Here is a 20069-nt window from a genome sequence, read left to right as displayed (position 1 = left end):
TTTAGTTAATGTATGTGTGCAGACTCGCATATGGTGTTGCATGTCCTCATCTAACTGTACGTGTCAGTCACTCATGTTTTAGCTAACATCGATCAGAAACTTCACCTGTATAGTGCATCGGGCCATTGTGTAGGCCTACTATAGTGGAAAATGTAACTAAAAAACTCTGTTTGAGAGCAGAGCAGACAGATGCCCACACCCACACTCACACACATTAACACACATGCTCATCTGTGTGTCGTGTCCAACAGTGTAAAAGCACTTTTGAAAATATAAACAGTGATTTTCAGTACAAAAAGAATTGTTTAAGCATTTCTGAATAGACCTGCATTGCTCTGCATTTGTGATTTTCAGTTGTATAAAAGAAAAATTTCTCCTTGTGTACTTTGTCATCAAAATATAAAATAATTTAAAATATCGGCTCGTTCTCGTGGACCAAAATCTCATCTCGTCTCCTGAAAAAATTTTTCTTTCACACCCCTACACAGGAGCATGACAATGCTACCATTAGTACAGACAAAGACAGCTCTATAGTAGATAGAGCCTCACAGAAACTGGCACGGCTACTGTTTTTTTTAAAACATGCTGTTCATGCTGCTAAAGTTGCATTCTGAATCATACGCTGTACTAAGTATTTGACCAGGACAATAGTGGTTTATACAGTCACTAGCTTCAGTGGCAATGAAATGCTGATATTAATGTCTACAAACTCCACAAAAATAGCACGTACAATGTAAATGCACTTCATATGTAGTGTTTTAAATTTCAGTATCTACTGACATCCACAGGCCTCCACAGTATCCAGTCTCACCAGTGAAAATTCCTCAATGAGCCTTGCCATTTTATCATGCAGCTCCATCCTCATCCAGCTTTATAATCAGTGCTCTCTTTCTAATGGCACACACAGCCGGTCTATCAATCCTTGCCGGCAGAGCCTGGCTCTGGGAAACCTGGAAGCAGAAGGTGGGGGTTGGGGGAAATGGGAGTGGCAAGATGTCCTTGTTCAGGGGAAATCACGCACACATACATTCTCCGAACCTTTGGCACTCAGCAGTCCTGGAGGCAGATTGCATAGCAGGATTGTTAAGTCTGCTGCAAATCATGTCACTCTACAACAGAGATAAACGATGCACCATACAAACCAATGAGGCTGCAAGTTCATCCTCCCCGAGAGAGAGTGAGCCCAGAGGGAGTGGTGCTACCTGCATCGACATACAAGCCCTCTCCCGTGGGGGGGGGTCTGCACCACAGCGGGGGAAATTATAGGGGTTAGTACAGTTTCTAAACCCAACATCTGAAGCACTTCGTTCTTCTTTTTGAGGTGACACAGAAAGATTGACTGTGGCATTGAAAATGTCTAAAAAAACATCCAAAAAGATGGTGAGAATGAAAATTAGAGTGGAAAGATGAGCGGCAGATTTGAAATGCTAATCCTTACTAATTAAAACAAATCAGCGGTGAAACCTGCCAAAATGAGCTGTCAAAATGTATTCTTTCATTTATGAGCTGAATCTCTAAATTATTTACCTCTTCTCTCTCCTCCATTCTACGCCACAAAGTAATCACACATCTTTTTAGTGCAACAGGTCAAGTCAGGATGAGTGAGAAGTGTATCACATTTAAGTTCAAAGGTCCTTTCAATTTCTAGGACATGACTGAAATCCTCACACTGCAAACAGATCTTTTTGATAAGAAAACAAGCTGATTTTAAGAACCAGCACTGTCCTCAGACACTTGTTTGGATGACACTGATTGTGAGACATGTTGACGTACTCCCAGACAAACACAGTCCAGACTGCTGAACATGCTGCAGGCATTCACTGAGACAGAACAAGGCAGACTGGGCGCATTTCGATCTTATATTCAACCTTCTAAAGTGTAGTCTCAAACTACGAACTAAAAAAGAAAAAAAGGGAGTGAGCATCTTCCTGATGCTGCCTCAACAGAATCTGAACAACATCAACTTCACAAAGTTTACATTTTTTCCAGCACTATTCCCCTGACTGTGACATCACAGAGATTTTTCTATTATTGTGCTAAGAAGGGATGGGAATCTCAGGGTATCTGATGATATGATGCGCTATGATAGGATTCAATGCAATACCATACCATACCATGCAATATACTAGCATTTCTCAACTCTTTTTCTCATTTGAGGCATCTTTTGAAATTCTGAAAAATTCCAAGGTACCCATATATTTAAACATACACATTTCACACCTCTGACAGATGAGGGCTTTATGTAGTAATAGAATGAGTGAGATAAATCTCTAAAGCTCTCTTGTGGAACAATTTCAACGCCTTGGATGAAATGTGTATTGGTCATGCACTTTGATGCGTTTCTCAATTCATGATCACCTGCTGAAGTGGGGGAAAAAACTACATGACTCCTACATAATTTGGATTTTGAGTCAATTTTGATTATTTATGTGGCAAAATCCAAAGGTCTTCATATTCATGGTAAGTCTCAATCACATATAAAGCATCTTGAAGGCACCCCTGATCATGCTGTGAGGGCGTTATTTCCCATACAGTGCACCGAATGGCTCACCTGTTTGTGTCACAGACTAGTCAGAGGAGTAATTTCAGTGAGCTGATTGATCTGGAGCATTTATAGCTGTATGTCTGAGGTCAGATGAGATTTGTGTTAAATATTTCATTGTACTAAAATCCCATTAGTAAGGAAACAGCTCCAGCTGTGCAAGTAGCTCTTTTACATTCACATGGACATGTCACAGAACCATGAAGTGGTAATTGGCAGGGAAATCAGTTTAAAGCTTTGTATTTTTGTTGAAATATCAATGTCAGGCATTGTGAGACTATAACTGTAAGGATGACAATATATGGCCAAATAGATATTCTGTTTCATCCCCACAGCCTGGTCACCATTGTGAATTCATAAGAGAGAAAAATAAAATATGGGAAGAGCCTTAAGAAATTGTTAAAATCATCCTTGTGTCTTTTTAGAAGACAATGGTACCATGCATTTAAGAAATGAAGATGTTGTTGTTTTAATCAGTGTGATAATTAATAATCTTGAATAAAAAATAAATCTGCCAGGTATAATTTATCCTGGTACGAACATCTCTATACCTCCAACAGCCTAACAGCTAACAGCCTTCTCTTTCCTATTTCTAAGGCTTACATATCTTCTGCAAACTCATCTTCATTTCCCTCTATGCATATTTGGGGTATTGAGTTGCAGAATGAAGAAAACAAAACATATTCTAATTTGTCACTGCAATGACAGAACAATGACAGGCACCACCCTTTGCCTGCAGCACAGTTCAATTTCTCTCTATCTGACCAAGGAGGAGAGTGTCTCCACTAACAATAGTTAAGACTGAGACATCAGGCGTGGCTGTTTAAAATGCAGTAACCATAGGAACCCTTGCCTAACATCGTCTGTCAAGCTCATCAAAACAAGATAAAAGGACAGAATAAAAACAGCCATGGGCATTTTTGCTAGTTGACACACATGTAAGATCGGAGAGGAGGTGAACTGTTATGCGGTGTTGTGCTGAGGAAGGAGACGGTTCATGCTAGAATGTGCACTCTGGATTGAAAGGTTGCAGACAGTAGAGGTGAGTGGAAGGAGGGAAACAACACATGATGCAGATCTTGGGTGTATTACACAGTAAACACAATGCATAATATAAGTATGTTAGCCATACATCCTGTGGAGATGATAATATGGTGCCTAAATCTGGTGTGCAATATATGTAGATTTTACAGTTTGTTTCAATTAGTATTTAAATGATAAGCATGATTATGTTTTCACAGTATCATCCCTATGACCTATGAATAAATTCAATTTAGAAAAGAGATGTACAAGGTGTGAAAATCAGGGCAGAAGTTTAAATAGCCATTTTCAATTCTTAAACATTTTTTTCTTTACTTCTTAGTAATACTATGTCTGTATCTAAATTGTAAGTAGTTCCTCCTTTTGAAATGTCAATGCAATGTGTCTTACAGACTGTATGCTACTGATCTATCCCAGAATAGGTGTAAGACTCCCTCACTGCCAACATCTTCTTTCACATCTGATCATCATAACAAATCAAAGTTTGGCAAGCAGATGACTATCTGCCCAATAAAACCTCTTTCTCTGAATCAGCAGTTAGGTATACTAGCTTGTAAGCTTTAAATTGATGTGACACAACAGTTACACATTCAGTGTATGTCAGATTATTTTTCAGTGGGCTGATGCCTTTCAACAGGGCCAATATCAGCCGACACTGATGTTCAATCAATGCGTAAACAGATCAAGGGACAATGTAAGGAAGAGGAAAAACCATGACAAACTAAGGTTTGACATATGCTTACTATCAACTACACCTTGTCCTCCACATATCCCCTGCATTAGTTATGCACGCTGGCTGTGCATGTCCTCAAAACTGATTGTGATGTTGAGTGAACACAGCAGCAGCAACAATCTGAGAGACTGGGGGCGGTAAGCCATCCACACCCAAACCCCACAGACAGCAGGACACTCACCAAGGGATATTCAGGGAACAGGACCCAGTAAAATGCATCACATATGGAAAGGCACTATAGGTTACAGGCTTGCTAGCACTGGAGTTAGGTGGTAACTGTATATGGGGTTAGTGTGACAGGCTAACATAGCCAAATGTGTCCATGGCTGCATTTGCATTCATTTTTCATAAGTACAATCTGATGAGTATATTTGACAGTCTAATAATAATGAAACAAAGGGTCATTTGCACTAACTTGTTCTGTCTTCTAAAAGCTTTTGTAATTATGACATCTACCAACACATTCGGCTGAAAGTCACCAGTTTACACAGTCACTAATCAAAGCAAAACACTGCAGCCATTACATCTGTGCAGAGGATAACTGTTAGAGAAACATGGTGCAGACAGTGATGATGGTCTTAATGGTCTTAAGTCTGAGCTTACTGGTGATCTATTCAGCATTTGTGTTTATTTCATTTGTTTTGAGAATAAAAATATCATCATACTCCCCTTACCATGTTTGTAGTTTACATCCCACACAATTGGTAGGTTTATGCAGCCTCAGCTCTCTGGTGCACCCTCTAGAGTTTTTGTCTACATGTCACGTACTGGTATTATATTTACAAGAACACAAGCGGCACAGCTGAATACATGCATGAATGCAAGGTGAAGCAGTAAGTATAACTCCAGCCTAGGAACCAGCGACTGATGGGAACCAAAAAACATAAAACCACATGTATGGTTTTTCTTCTATTTTCCTTTTTTTTTGTCATGGGGCCTAAAATTCCAAGGAACCTAGGAGTGGAAATCCCACTCCAATAGGATTTTATTTTTTACATGGAAGTTGCAAATTGTATTCAAGCAATCACGTTTTTGGCCTAATAGAGTTTTCTAATTGCTGCCTGTCTTTTAGGGAAGTCAATTGAGGATTGCTTTATTTAAAACAACAAAAAGATCAATAAATGACTGATGATACATACAGATACTGATAATATAAAAAGAGGATCAAAGACTCAGTATCACTTGTCTATATGTTCTTATACCAGGGTTGTCCAAACTATTTCCACATACAAAATTATATAAGGATGGTAGGGGCCAATTTCATATACCTGTGTATATATTATATATCTCACCTTGAGGATATTTGAATGAGTGAAACCGATCTAATGTGGTTTAAAACATGCTTAGTGTTTAAGTATGCTCAAATGGCTAGTCAGTGGCTGGCAAAGCAAATAGTCAATCATTTTAAAAATTTGGGAAAGGCCAGTCAGATTTCAGGGGGCTGTGCTTGGCCCTGGCTACCATTGGCTCCACCCCTGGAATGCTATTGGTGCCGCTATTTACTGCAATAATCAAACAGGCTACTAAAAATCGAGATATCATTATTACTTTGATTGCCAATATATTTACTATTTACAGTGCTGTCTCAATTTAGTCATGGAAAAACCACATCAATATACTCTTCTTGTCAAAATGTTTGTTTACAGCATCAGCATGGTAGCTTGGCTTGGCTTAAATTAAGAAGTACAATACAGACAAGTCAAAGTATTCTGTCCTCAATGTGTGTGCGTCTGTACACAAATCAACAGATAGCTAACAGACTGAAGAGACATCAGACGCTGGAGTAAAGTTGCAAGGTCTTTACTGTTGCTGTCATTCTCTTTCGATTACTTTCTTAAACTGAAAAAATACAAAGAATTCTGGTATCAGTTACATGATGCAATTAAATATTATACATCATACATGCATATCAGAAAGGCTGCTGCATAAATGTACTGTACAAGGATATCAGTCAGAAATTCAACTTAAAGACCTTGTGAAGTAAAAATAAATCTGTATTTAGGTTTGTCATATGATAGATCACTGTGTTATGAACCCCCAGGACAAATTTCAGTCACATTAAGCATCTCCAAGTTTATAAAATTAAGCTTCAAATCATGAAAAATGAGGCAGTAAAATCTGCTCCAGGATGGTGTGGGCGTGTCTGCTGAATGAGCTGAAACAACGCCCACTCAGGACACGGGTAGTCTGCAGCATTAACCCCCTCACTCATGGTGTCATACTTGGAAAAATATTTTCCCCTAAAAACATGAACCAATAAACAAAACATGCATAACTATAACTTTGCAATGAAACATGAACATTATAGAACAGTACAAGAGTACAGGACTGAATTCCTTTGCACTAAATGAACCAGAAGTCCCTGCTCCAGGTGACTGCTTCCCTCCACAATATTGTAGAAATATTGTAGTGTTAGAGGGGCGTGGTCATTCTCTACTGTGGGCTCATGACATTGTGGGTCCACATATTGGCCCCGCCCACATGAAACCAAGCCAGGAAAAAGATGAAATGGCCTGAATCCAGAATTCAGTCTCATGTAGATCTCAGAGTTTTCACATGTTTACAGCAGCTATATTCCAACATTTCTAGAGTGTTAAGACAAAAACTTTGGATTTCACTTTACAGAGTCTTTAAATAAGTTGCCGTGCGGTATGATGCACAATTAAAGCTATCAAAACTAGCATAAGAAAAAACAAGCATCATGCACAGCTATCTCTCTGTTAGCACTAACAGCTTGCTTCTAAATGTTGATTTAGGCAATATAAAACATAAACAACAAAGATACATCAATATAATAAGCCACAAGTGAAAACTTACAAGCGATGCTTTCAGAAACAGGGAAGGAAAGAAAGGCAGCTGATGAAGCAGGCTGACTACTGTGACTCAGCCAAGTCACATGACCAAATGAACCAATCAGAATTGATGGCAAACTACACTACAGAAATTCAAATACCTCAAATAACCAAACAGGGGGTGACAGACACTAAAAACAACACAATACTCTTGTAACACATGACACAAAGTTTCATGTTCAAATATGGGCCATATGTAATTCTTCTTCTAAATTTTTTTTTTTTTTAAGATTTATTTTTGGGCCTTTTCGTGCACTTATTAGATAGAGGAGGACAGTGGATAGACTCGGAAACAGGGAAGAGAGTGGGGAGAGATATGCGGGAAATGGTGCCGCAGCCCATATTCAAACCTGGGCCGCCCGCGTACATGGTGCACACCTTAACCACTCGACTACCAGCACGCTGTAATTCTTTTTTTTTTTTTTAACATTTGCTGTGGGTCAATCAATAGCAGACCGCAGGCTGCATTTGTCCCACAGGCCATAGTTTGGACAGCCCTGCTCTATTCTGTCTGAAAACTATACAGATAAATATGTTGGCTATCTTAAATAGGACTTTTTTTCTCTACTTTGCCCTAAAGAGTACAAAAAAATCATTGTTGTTGGAGAAGTCTAGAAATAAAAGGACCAAATCAAGTGATGTTAGAGTAAATCTTAGTTTTTATATGCATTGTATGAATAAAGTATTTTATTTAGAATTGTGAATCAATAAAAATAATCGTATTTATTTGGCATATTAAATTATGTTATTTCAATCAGAGAAACAAATCAAAATGGCATTGTGGGCTTTGATGTGTAACAAATATATGGTATGGCTGTCCAAAAAATCACTTGTATTGTGATGAAATCTATGATTTATAATCCTTTTATGATCTGGGCCCATCAACAAAACTGAATTTATAAAATGTTTCAGCACATATCATCCACTTTTAGTTTTATTTTCAGTCTTACTTTTCCCATTACCAGAAAATGCACCCTTTCTGTATTTAGCGTTGAGTCTAATTTTCTCATGATTGAGATTGATTTGAGTTTTGTCATTATAAGAAATAAAAAATACCTTTGTCAAACTGTGTAAGCTGTCAGAATTTTAATAGGATTTTAGGGAAAAGTGATCCACAGAAAACAGGACGTCACACTGACTTCTGTATTGTCTCCCACAACACATCATTTGTGATGATAATGCAAAAAAGTGACAGTTTATTACATGCTGTTATCTTTAATACGCCTTTGAAAGCTCCTCTCACTTTTTTGCGACGTGAGTTTATCTTGTGGAGAATTCCAATTTGGCTGTGAACGGACCACTGGCCCCGCTTCAATGAGCTATTACAAATCGATCACAGCCTGACTTAAAATAGGACTCGTGGGAGAGCCGTATTGAAGTGTTCTAGCTTAAACAAGCATGCACGGTGAATTTACACACACAGAAACACACATGTGCCAAAGTGCATCCTGCAGCTAAACAACACGTGACCTAACCTTTACCCTGCATTGACGACAGATTGTTCCGAGGTTGCTTATCAAACAGGAAGTAAAGGAGTAGCTGCCTCCATCCCCCATGTAACCCTGCTTGTCCCTCCCTGTTTGAGTCATCTTGAATGTGTTACATCTAAGCTGTCAGAGATAAGAGCAAATGACTTGGTGGGAAACGTTGCATGTAATTCCATTACTGTATCTCCTGCTGTGAGACTCCTTGGATCACCTTGGCGACCGTGGAGTAAACATGTATTCAACATTTTTTTTTTGTCTTTTATGTGTTCAGCACATCATGCAACTAAACAAAGAGACTTTTCCTTTTAATGCAATCATGCACTGGGTGTAGCAGAGGATCACCATGGTGCTCAGACTTGCACCATGGGATGCTGAAAGTGGAGCAGGTGAAATAGAGGAAAATGAGACCAGAGGATGCATGAAGAGACAGTGCAACATACGGACAGATGGACATTTTAAGGTCTAATTTTCCCCCTCCGTGCCTCCGCAGATTCAGCGTCTGTGAGTTACTGTAGCCTGTGGTGTGGCGGCAATTAAAGGAGGCAGATACAGGAGGACTGACAGTCTGTGTGAGTGGGACGAGGGTTAACAGAAGGCTGCATCACTGATAATGGTAACGCTTACTGTCTGACTTGTCTGGAGGTGTTGGAACAAAAACTTGCTGAATGCTGCAATTATGAAGACTTTTCTTACATAGCACTTTATTAGTTGGTTAACTTTGCTCCTGATTGGCTTCAAAAATGTTCTTTAAGAATTTGTCCCTAAAATGTAGCATTACACATATAGCTTAAGTGCTTTTCTTACCATTGCAGCTGTGTGCCTTGTACGGATGTTATAATACACTGGACTTATAATGTACAGTGCTTAACAAATTTATTAGACCACCCTCATCCTAACCAAAGTAAGGTTTATGCCACAGCTGCCCTAAATTAACTTGGTAATTACCAAAATCATTTTTTATGTTTCTGCAATGGTTAATACACCAATATGTAGAAGCGCTTTAACCCAAATGATATTTTTAATGCTAAAATATAATTATTATTGTTATCCATGAATTTTCAAATTTCCTGATTAACAAAAAAACTGAAAAAATAGTAAAGCACAGTAGTGCAATAGTATTATTTCTTGATTAATATGTCAAACTATAGTTATTTACTTGCATTCCTGAACAGAAAAATCAGTTTTAGTGGTTGAAGTTATGCTTGATTAATTTCTGACTTCTCAGAGAAGCCCAGTGAGCCCGCTCAAATTTGGGTGAATTCAGTTTGAAATTCCTCATTCCTGTTCAAAATGGTAAAATGTGGAGAGCTCACTGAAAATGAAAGAGTCCAAATTAAAGCTCTTCATGATGCTGGATGGTCTCTGAGACAAATATGACAGGTGGTCTAATAAATTTGTTAAGCACTGTATATCACAATAATGTTTAATCACTATTATTTATAGTTGTTCAGTCCTTACCAAGACCCAACAATGAGGTGAACTAATGAATAAATGATTCTTTTTTTCTCTGTTAATGCATTCTTTCTCAATACAATTAAAAATACTCCTTTTAATTACAATGAATTTTGATCTATAAAAATTGCTATTGCCTCAGATTTATTGAATATGAGAAAACAAAAGCAGACAACACCCTCAGCTGGTTGGAAAATAATAATATTGTGATATTCACAGTACTTTTAGTCACATCAATTTAAATTGCCTATATTAGTCTCAATATTTAATGGCCTTGCAAGATATTGAGACATCCCTTCACATTAAAGGGTGATTTCCCTGGATAATTTGACTCCAATCTATTCTATATAAAAAGTGTCATAAATTAAATTTGCAATGATTTGGCCCACTGACATACTGGTAGAATGTTGGCCTTTACTCAGAGACTGATGCGACTCTTGATCTGATACTTGTATTAGGGATGCATGTTATTATCGGTATAAGATCAGTGGGGTTATTCTCTGATACCAATGCTAAACTAATAGTTTTTAAAGGTGCCGATGCCTAAACAATACCTGAATTTATACTTTTGAAAAAAAAAGAGTGCTTAAAGTCAGCTGGAAAATAAAAGCTGTCAGTCATTCTGATTATCACGATTAGGAAAATGCATGCAGAGAAGAAACATTACTCCAGACAGCAAAACAAATGTCGTCCCAACCAGCAGCGAATGACGCTATATAGTCAACACTTTTCTCAACTTCAAATGGGATCAAAAGTGAAAGTACTTAAATGCTTTATTTGTAAATTTTTTAAAAACTTGAGCCACAGCTGATAATGAAGGATTTGGGAATGAGTCACGCCGTTCAATCCCCACTCATCAGCTCATACAAAAATGGCGGTTCTGACATTTTATGCAGATGTAAAGCAAACAGACATTTTTTTTTTTTGCAAATACAAGTGGGTTTACAAGGAATTGAAACTAGAACATTATCATATCAACAACAAAATCAAGAAAACAGAGTGGATCATTTCAAGTATAAAACACTAAATACTATTGTATTTGCATTTTTTTTTAACAGTTTGGTGATTATAAACAGCATTTTTTAATTTTCTTTTCAGATCTCTGAGGACCTGAATTGTAGTATTTCAAGTTGTGTGATCATTAAAGCTACATCTTTGCTGTTAGTCTTTCTTTACAATAACAAAATAACTGCTAAAGTGAATTATTTGTATGATGTGTTTATTATGACATTTTTTTACCCGAAACTAATGTGTATTGCAATTCCATGGCCTCTGTCCCATGATACCATATCATGAATTTGTGTGACATGTCCAGCCCTAGGATGACTGATTGATTCTGATGCTGTCCAATTTGAATCTAAAAGTCTTATTTGTTTAACATTAACAAATGTGTTAACCAGAAAAAGAGAATATAACCTCATATGTCTGAAATGACAGCTTGGACTGTACATTTAAATTGCATTTTTTAAATATATAAGGTTATACACAGGTTCGATACACTCCAAAAACATCTCCTTTGAAACCAATCTCTTTAAAATCTCAAGAATTCAAATGATAGTGATCTGACAATTTTGTCCTCTTTCTTTAGACTATCTTTTGAGACAAATGCTAAGTTAAAAATAACATTATCAGTCTAATAGCCCACTTTTTCTCAGTGTAATTCATCCGTTCAGGAGACCCTCTGTAGCCGAGGCGCCCACGCCTGCCCCCTCTGCCACACCCGCGACAGTACACTGTCTCAATTAGCTCATTATCATCTCCAGCATCAGCTGTTAGCCTATAGCTCCACATCGAGAAACCACAGTCTCATACACACTGACATGTCCAGGAATAGCTCCGAACAATTGTAGGAGGCTTGGCTGTGTTCAGATCTGATTCTGGAGGATTCAGTGAGCCGATAAGAAAGGCTCACCTGCTGACTCTCTGCCTACAGGGCCCTCATAAGCATGAAACAAGGATGCCCTGCTTCTGTTCGGCTTATTAAACCAGTCTGACGACCATATTGGTCGGATTAAAGCTGTGTGGCAACACCCTCTCCATCCCTCCATGACAGTTGAAGCACAAAGAGCATGCAGAGCCCCGTTTTCCACAAAGCCTGACGCCGGTCGGCTACATCCACGCTTACCATCCCTCCTCTACAATGTCATTTCATCACAACCGGCGAATGCAGCATGCACCTGTTCCGCTGTCATCACACGAACAAATAAAGCACGTACCTGTCCTGTCAGGTCCGGGTGTCAAGCCTCAGTCCGGATTCTATCATTGAGCTCGCAGGAGACTGGGAGACGGACGCCGCCACCGCCCCGGAGCGCCGTTAGCTCTGCCGCGGGAGATGCAGCCCTGCAGGCGGGGACGGCACACAGGCACGAGCCGGCAGGAATGGTTAGGGTCGGGGAAGGGCTGGAGGAGAGGAAAGAAAAGGGGCGTTTTCACCGTGGAAGCGAGGGGAACTCCTAACGTCGTGCGTGATGTGTGAGGACCGCTCTGCTTGTGGCACACAGCGCCTCTTGGAGCCACTTGCTTCACTGATTCTCAGCTCCTATTCCCAGCAGGACAGCAAAGCACAGTCAGCTGTACACAAGATGCTGTGAAGCACATTCTTCAAACATTGTTTAAAATCCCAAAAGGACACAATTATACACAATGTTATTATGCATAATGTCTTTAAGCAAAAGTGGAATAAAGTTATTTCAAGAACAGTGATTTCCAGTCTTCATTCCAGACTAGTAAACATAGCCTAACATTTTCCTGATTTTGATAATCAGTTTAGTTGCTTACCATTTGGTTTTATTTTATTTGGTTACTTTGACATTTTATCTATCATGGATCCTTAAACAAACGATTATGGCCTGAATGAGCCAAAGGTTTTAAATGAGTTATTTCTCATCTTTATTCCATGTAAAAATGTCAAAATGAAGACTTTGAAGCACATGTTGAGCTACTGCTGCACAGCTTTTGTATCCTCTCTGTGTCAGAGCGCCCTCGGATGTCATCACAGCACCTGTCAGTTCCTAACACTCCAAATGCAGTTTCCATTAAACACTTAATTCAATTCAATGCACTTAGTTTTACATAAAACTAATTGAAAGAGATATTGATCAGTGCTGACATGAGGAGAAGAACACACAGTAAAAGGTTGTTATGAAAACTGAGTTGTGTAAACTTCAATGTCTAAAGCTATTTCAGCTCAGTTTATCTCGAGAGTTGATTAAAAAAAACATTTTTAGATTTTAGTAAGTTGTGCTTGATCATCTTAAGTATTTTTTTTTTCATTTTACTAAACTGATTTGACAATCATTGTAGTGTTTTGTACCCTCAACTTTGCCTGGAAGGCACTTCCCACTCTCCAACAGCCTCCCAGTTAGGTGAAATCATAACCTCCTTTCCAATCACCAGTCACCATCATATTGAGCAAGCTTGCCACTTCTGTACTATGTCTCTTCTTCAGTTGCTTTGAAGTCAGCTAGGCTCTTTATGATAACTTCACTAGCATCCTAGAAGGCATCTTGATGCCTACCAAATAAATAAGCTTTTCTTAATTTGCAAAGGAGATTCAACTGGGTTGATTTTGTTTGCTTGTTTGTTTTAATCTATGACATTATTCAGATTTGACTTAAGGTAGCTGATATTAACAAACTTAGGCCTATGTTTAATATAGAACCTACCAAGCAAACTAGCCAGCGAAGCAGACTGGTCCAATGCATACTGGGAAATCTTCCCCGACCAGTACGTCATTCAGGTATGTTTTAACCGGACACGCCAGATGGATGTGTTTCACACATGTTTCATACATCCATCTGGGAAAGCTTCAATAAGAAACCTTCGAGAAAAGCGGAGGCTTTGAAAAAAAACCTCGGAGTGTGATTGGATGAAAGTTCTGTCTGTCACATCTCTATGGGCCAATAAGAGCAACAAAACAAGTAACGTAGGCAACCAAGATGTGCGCAGTTACTGAGGAATAACGCAAACCATGGTGACTGTAAACATGTTTGTTCACGACTTTTGTTGTTTTTGAAAAGAAAACAACTCACTGCTGTTCTTTTTTCTTCCTTTAACGAAGAAATTTCATCAATTTCTGATAAAACTGATGCTTTAGCAGCATCCATGCTTATCTCTATCACCATAATTGCACTGGCCTCTTGTTGCTGCTTGCTTACGTGGCGACTCCACCGCACCTTAAAGTACTGCCCCTGGTCGCTGATTGGTCCTGTCACTTTCTAACTGGGCCCAAACAGTTCAGACGGAAGCTTTGCAAGATGGATTTGCCAGTGAAAAACAAGGAAACGGGCGTATCTATCTGCTTTGCAAGGTTAACTACCCATTAAAGGAGACATCTTAGTTGGCCCAAATGTGTTTAGTGATATCTTCAAACGAATGGCCGAAAAGATTCTAATTCTACTCTGAGTGCAGCATCCTGAGCAGACCTACCCTGACAAAGCTCCTCACACTTGTGTATCTTTGTGAAATAAATGTTTAAATAGTTTATAATTCCTCATCTTATCAATTCAATTTGTGTGTGTGTGTGTGCGTGTGTGTGTGTGTCTGTCTGTCTCAATATGCATGCCACACTGTTGCTCAAGTTGTCCTTGGTACCTCTCAGAAGACCTCTTGAGTGAACTTCTGGTGCCATGATTTTCTATAAAATCCCAAAATGTTGCGGCAAGTCACCATTTGGGGACTTCTGCTGACTTCCATTTACCTTGGAAGTTGGAGCTGGGAATGATGTCACACCCGAGCTGAATGGGTTCTATTTGCTTTAGTAAGTGACAGAGCTGGAATACAACTGGACTTTGACGAAACAGGCCCACAAGGAAGCATATTCAGATGAGATGAAACACCTGATCAGTGTAAGCTCTGTTTAAAGCACTTCTCTGTGCTAATATAAACAAGTTAAAAAAGGACACTTGTCACACATTACTGTTAGAACCATTCACTGAGAAATCACGGTTGATTGCTGTTTTTTAGCTGTAGTCATCAGTGCTGCATCAACATGCAAACATACAGTATATGGGTCCATCTCTGTGTAGCCAGCTTCACATGGCAGGTATGCCAAGTGGTGCTGTGTTAAAGCTCCACAAAAAGTGTTTTCACTGAAACTTCAAAAATTTGAAACAGTCAATCTGGTGTGTCAGGTTACCTGTCCCTGGTCCAGCAGCTTCAACAGGCATTCCAAATAGCTGCAGTTAGCCATATACTAGGTTTTAACCTAATCTTGTTTCATGTGATTTTGACTTAACTCTACATCTCACACCAAACTTTAGTTGTAGTCTTAACCACATTGTATTGAGTGATTGTATAGTTTATTTACCCAGTACAGTCCTATTTTACGACTGTGTAGCCTGTCCTGACAAAATCGATGAAACGCCTATATGTCCCGTTTTTGAAGAACCCCTGTCCCGATTTTAGCCATAGAAATAGAGTAATACAAAAACACATCAACATGCACCATAACTGCAACTCTTTCGCTGTATTTGTCTGTATATGAGTCAATCATTGCTGTTGCCATGACAGCTGCTATTTTAACTATAAAAACATAACTAACACCCTGCATGTCAAAGCTCACTCCTGATTTGTCAGTACATGTGTCAATCTCAACTTGACCTGCCGCATAACATCAGGTAGACTAGCTGTCAGGTTACGATGGAAGTCAGTAGTCAACTGTTTTGTCTATCTTGTGTTTGATGTGTCTTTTACCTCTGTAAAGCACACTGAGGTGCTTTTATGCATGACTAAAAACTCAAAGGAAACTCTGGTTAAATATGCTCCAAGGTTGTTTTAGTTAACTAAAACTAACTAAATAACTACTACTAAAATTCAAAAATCAATTAAGTGAAACTAAATAAAAAATAAACTTTACCAAAAAAACAAAAACTAACTAAAACTGTATAGTGCGCTTACAAAACTAACTAAAATAAATAAAATGGAGACAAAATATCCTTAGTTTTAGTCTTTGACACAACCATACTGACTGGCACCAACACCCAAATCTAAGGAGTGTATAAGTGCCTGATCTGATTGGTTGAGACGTCTTATGGTGGTAGTTTTATGTCTGAAGTTGTATTCAAACATCATCATGAAATAAATAAATAAAAAGTGAAGAGTGGCCTGTTTGAATATGTTTTTAAAATGTATGATGTTCACTCAGCCCTGACATCCATCAGCAAAAAAATAAAACTAACACTTAAACTAATCAAAACTAAACTAAAATGAAGTATTTTTGCAAAATGAACACTAAACCAAACTAACAAACCAGCAGTCGAAAGTAATAAAACCTTAAACTGAAATCGAACACAGAAAGTGAAAATGAAATAAAAATAGAAACTAATGAAAACCCAAAACTATTATGACCTTATGTGCTCTGATGTCGACTCTTATGCAGTCATTACTGTTGAGATTCTTTTGAACATGTTCTTGGTATCAGAGTCCCTTTTATAATTTTGAAAACTTTAGCACCATAAGTGAAGTTTCCCACTCAGTTACATAAGTCTTGTCTGCAGGAAGCAGAGTCAATGAAGCATTGATGGTGTCCAAAATTTGATGGTGGTTCAAGCTAATTCCTGCAGCTAAACCCCTTGTAATTACTTCAGTTAGCTAACCAATGATGGAATACATGACAGAAACAAAAGTATGTGAAATTAGTAAGCAAATGTTACCAATAGAGAAAACCTGTAGTCACAGGTTTTCTCTATTGGGCTGTAACATTATGAGTTGGATTAAAATAAAATTTTAATTTTTAAAAATTTCCATAGCTTGGTAAGGTTAAAAAAATAAAATTAATCATATATAATCTTAAAGTAATTTTGAGTTGATGTAACTTATAATGAGTAAGTGCCTGCTAGTTAAAAAAAATATTTGTTTTTCAGTTACTTAAAAATGTCTAGGTAATCAGTTTCCTCTAATATTTTGAGTTCTGTTTACTTTTTGGGGTTGAAAGTGTAAGCACAGATGTGATTATGCAATATTAAGTGGAATTTATCTCACCCTGACACCCTGAACAGAAAAAGAGTTGGTTTTATGAGACAGATGAGATTTTGTGCTTGCTGCTACAAGCTTCCCAAGCCAACTTACGTGGCATGACATGCAGAGCAAGCGACTGACATATTTACTGTTATTCCATATTACTCAGAGGCATGTAAACCCACTGCATAAAGGAAAACATTCCATAGCATATTGCTCCCTGCATGGATAGCAATGTGTTCAATGGAGGGAGGCTAAGTGGGTGATGTATTGCATGGGTGAGTCATAGGAACCTTCTGTTCTAAACACCCTCTTTGGCTTTCATGCATAAGTGTTCTGTTCAAATGCAAATATGCATGCAAGAAAAATCAATGCCAGTCACGCTTTAGTGGCTCTCCTTCAGATGCACACAAACCCTGAGCAGCAGAATGACTTCACTGCCACATGGGGAAGATTTGTGAAGACTGAGCTAATATTAAACAAGATATGCCATTATACATGAACACTCAGAGGACTGAGGTTTAATAGTGAACAGAGTGAAAATATGAATAAAATTATAGGGATTATTCATCTCAGAGATTTTGAAGTGGAATAGTTTTGCAGAGATTTCTCCACATGATGGCGTCATGCACCATCATTCTCCCTCACACACAGTTATCAGTCAGCAGACTTTCATTTATTCGCACCTGAGTGAGAACTTAAGTATGACACATAAGATCAAACCATCACCAAGCTTCCATACTTGACTTATGCTGCACACATGTGCAGCCTTATCATTTTTACGGTTATTACTCTGGACACCAAGACTAAACAGAGTCATAAATCTCTCTGCTGCTTCACTAAGTACCTTACATTATTCAGGTTGCCATATGTTTTTTCCTTGAGGGTAGTCCAGACATTTAATGTTTCTTTGAGAAGGATCAGAAGCACAACTAAAGATGAAATCATGTCATCACCACATTGCTCTTACACATGATTTAAATTCAATGCATTTTTAAAGGTATTTCAACACTTTAACTCAGTAGCCAAAAGGTAAATAGCTGCATAAGTTGGTGTTACTAACCACAGAAATGCCTGCAGCACTGTTGAATGTCATTACAAGTTTTCATAAAAAGGATGTATCATTGCGTTAGTGTGAATGTGAAGGTAAAGTCAAGGCTTCTATGAGGAGTTTTCATGTGGTTATAAAGAACACAATGAAATAAACAATGAGTCCCTTATCCTTTATCGGTCCCACAAAATCAAAGACCAACAGTGACAAGACTGATTATTTCCATGTTGTAATTCCTGATGTCTCAAGCAGCTGCCAAAGTGTAGGTGTCAAATGAGGCGATGAACACGCTGGTGCCAAAGAGGCTGTTTTCCTTTTTTCAGCATTTCCACTGCATAAATTAAGAGGGAGCATTAGAATTACATGTCAGCAAAGCCATATGACATACCACTCAAGCCCCAGAGGCCAACAAAATCAACCAAAGCTGTAGCTATATTCAACATAGCAAGGTTTGATATTGCTATCTTTTTTCTGAGTTTTCTGTTTTGTTTGCTTTTTGTTTTGTTCTGTTTTGCCATTTCAGGTTTTTTCACTCTGATAGTGCTGAGTCCTGATGTTATGATGAAGCTAGAAGATTTCCAGCCTTGCATGTACGGTACCCATCCAGTGGATTGAACATGATAGAAATGCCCTACAGGCTGCCCTCTCAAAGGACAATACATGTAAAAGGGCCCTTCAGGGTGCCATCCAAGTGGACAAAATGTGTCCAAGTGCCCTCCAAGGATCCCTTCCAGTCAACACTACATGGTAAAGTGCTACCTATGGTGGCTTCCGAGTAGACAATGCATGCTAAAGTGCCCTCTTGGTGTCCCACTGGTGGACTATATTTGGCAAAGTGACCTTCAGGATGCCCTCACAGTTGGCAATACAGTTGCTCTCTAGGCTGCAATTCTAGTTGACAAAACGTAACAAAAGGCTTTCTGGGTACCCTCCCGCTCGACAAGATGTGGTGCTCTTCTTTTTGGAAAAATGTGGTAAAGTGCCCTCTTGGAATGCATCCTAAAGACCAATACATGGTAAAGTCAATCCAAGGTGTGCTCACAGTAGATAATACATGTTATTGAGCCCTCTGGGTGCCCTCCCAGTGGACAGTATGTGCCAGTGTCCCCTCCATGGTGGTATCTTAGTGGACATTACATGATAGTGCCCGTTAGGCTGCCATACCAGTGAACAGTAAAGTGCCCCCAAGGTGCCCTTTTTAAAGCACAAAACATGATGAAATGCTCTCTGGGTGGCATCCTATTGTGCATTACAAACTAATGTACCCTAAAGCGTGGAATCCTGTGGGCAATATAAGCTTAAGTTCTCTCCATAGTGCCCTCTCTGCAGACACTATGTGGGAAATTGTTTTGGGTACCCTCATAGTAAACCATAAGTCCCAAACTGCCTTCCAGGGAGCCCTTTAAGTGGGTAATATATGACAAAGAGCCCTTCAAGGTGCTCTCACAGTGGGCTTAATAAAATGGAGTACCCTCTTGGACACTCTTTTTCTTCACATTAGGTTAAGGTCAATCGAAGGTGCCCTTCTTATTGGCAAAATTTTGAGAAGTGTCCTCTAGGCTGGCATCAAAATGAACAACTCTTGTTCAAATGGACAATATGTGATAAAGTGCCTTCTAGGGTGCCCTTCCAGTGGATAACACATGACAAGGTGTCATCCAGGGTGCCTTCCCTTTTGGGAAAACATGATAAAGTCCTCCAGTGAACAAAATGTCATAAGTTACCCTCCAAGGTGCCATCCCAGAGGACAATATATGACAATGACTCGTCTTGGGTGCATCAAGTCCATTATGTAAAGGAGGTCTAAGCAGAGACACATTTATAAAATCTTATTTTACTCTGATTTTTATGATGAGGTTTTTCTTTGAATCTGTCAGTTTCTCAAAGAAAAAAAAAATTGAAATGTGCACCTTATTATGGGAAACACAATAAAACACAACATATTTATGTATTC

The 20069-nt window shown here is 38.7% G+C and overlaps 1 protein-coding gene across 5 annotated transcripts in view; it reads right to left on the bottom strand.

The window, feature by feature from the left end:
• The window catches only part of si:dkey-178k16.1 (band 4.1-like protein 1), an 89903-nt gene extending 77122 nt beyond the window's left edge, over positions 1–12781 (bottom strand). For all 5 annotated transcript variants that reach the window (XM_041799515.1, XM_041799516.1, XM_041799517.1 and 2 more), the window contains exon 1: positions 12324–12781. The gene's annotated coding sequence lies outside the window, so the exon portion shown is untranslated. The remainder of the gene's footprint in view (positions 1–12323) is intronic.
• Between the last annotated feature and the right edge of the window lie 7288 nt (positions 12782–20069).

The sequence above is a fragment of the Cheilinus undulatus genome, linkage group 11 (genome assembly GCF_018320785.1).
Source record: "Cheilinus undulatus linkage group 11, ASM1832078v1, whole genome shotgun sequence".
NCBI lineage: Eukaryota > Metazoa > Chordata > Actinopteri > Labriformes > Labridae > Cheilinus > Cheilinus undulatus.
This window is presented reverse-complemented; position numbering and strand designations above follow the sequence as displayed.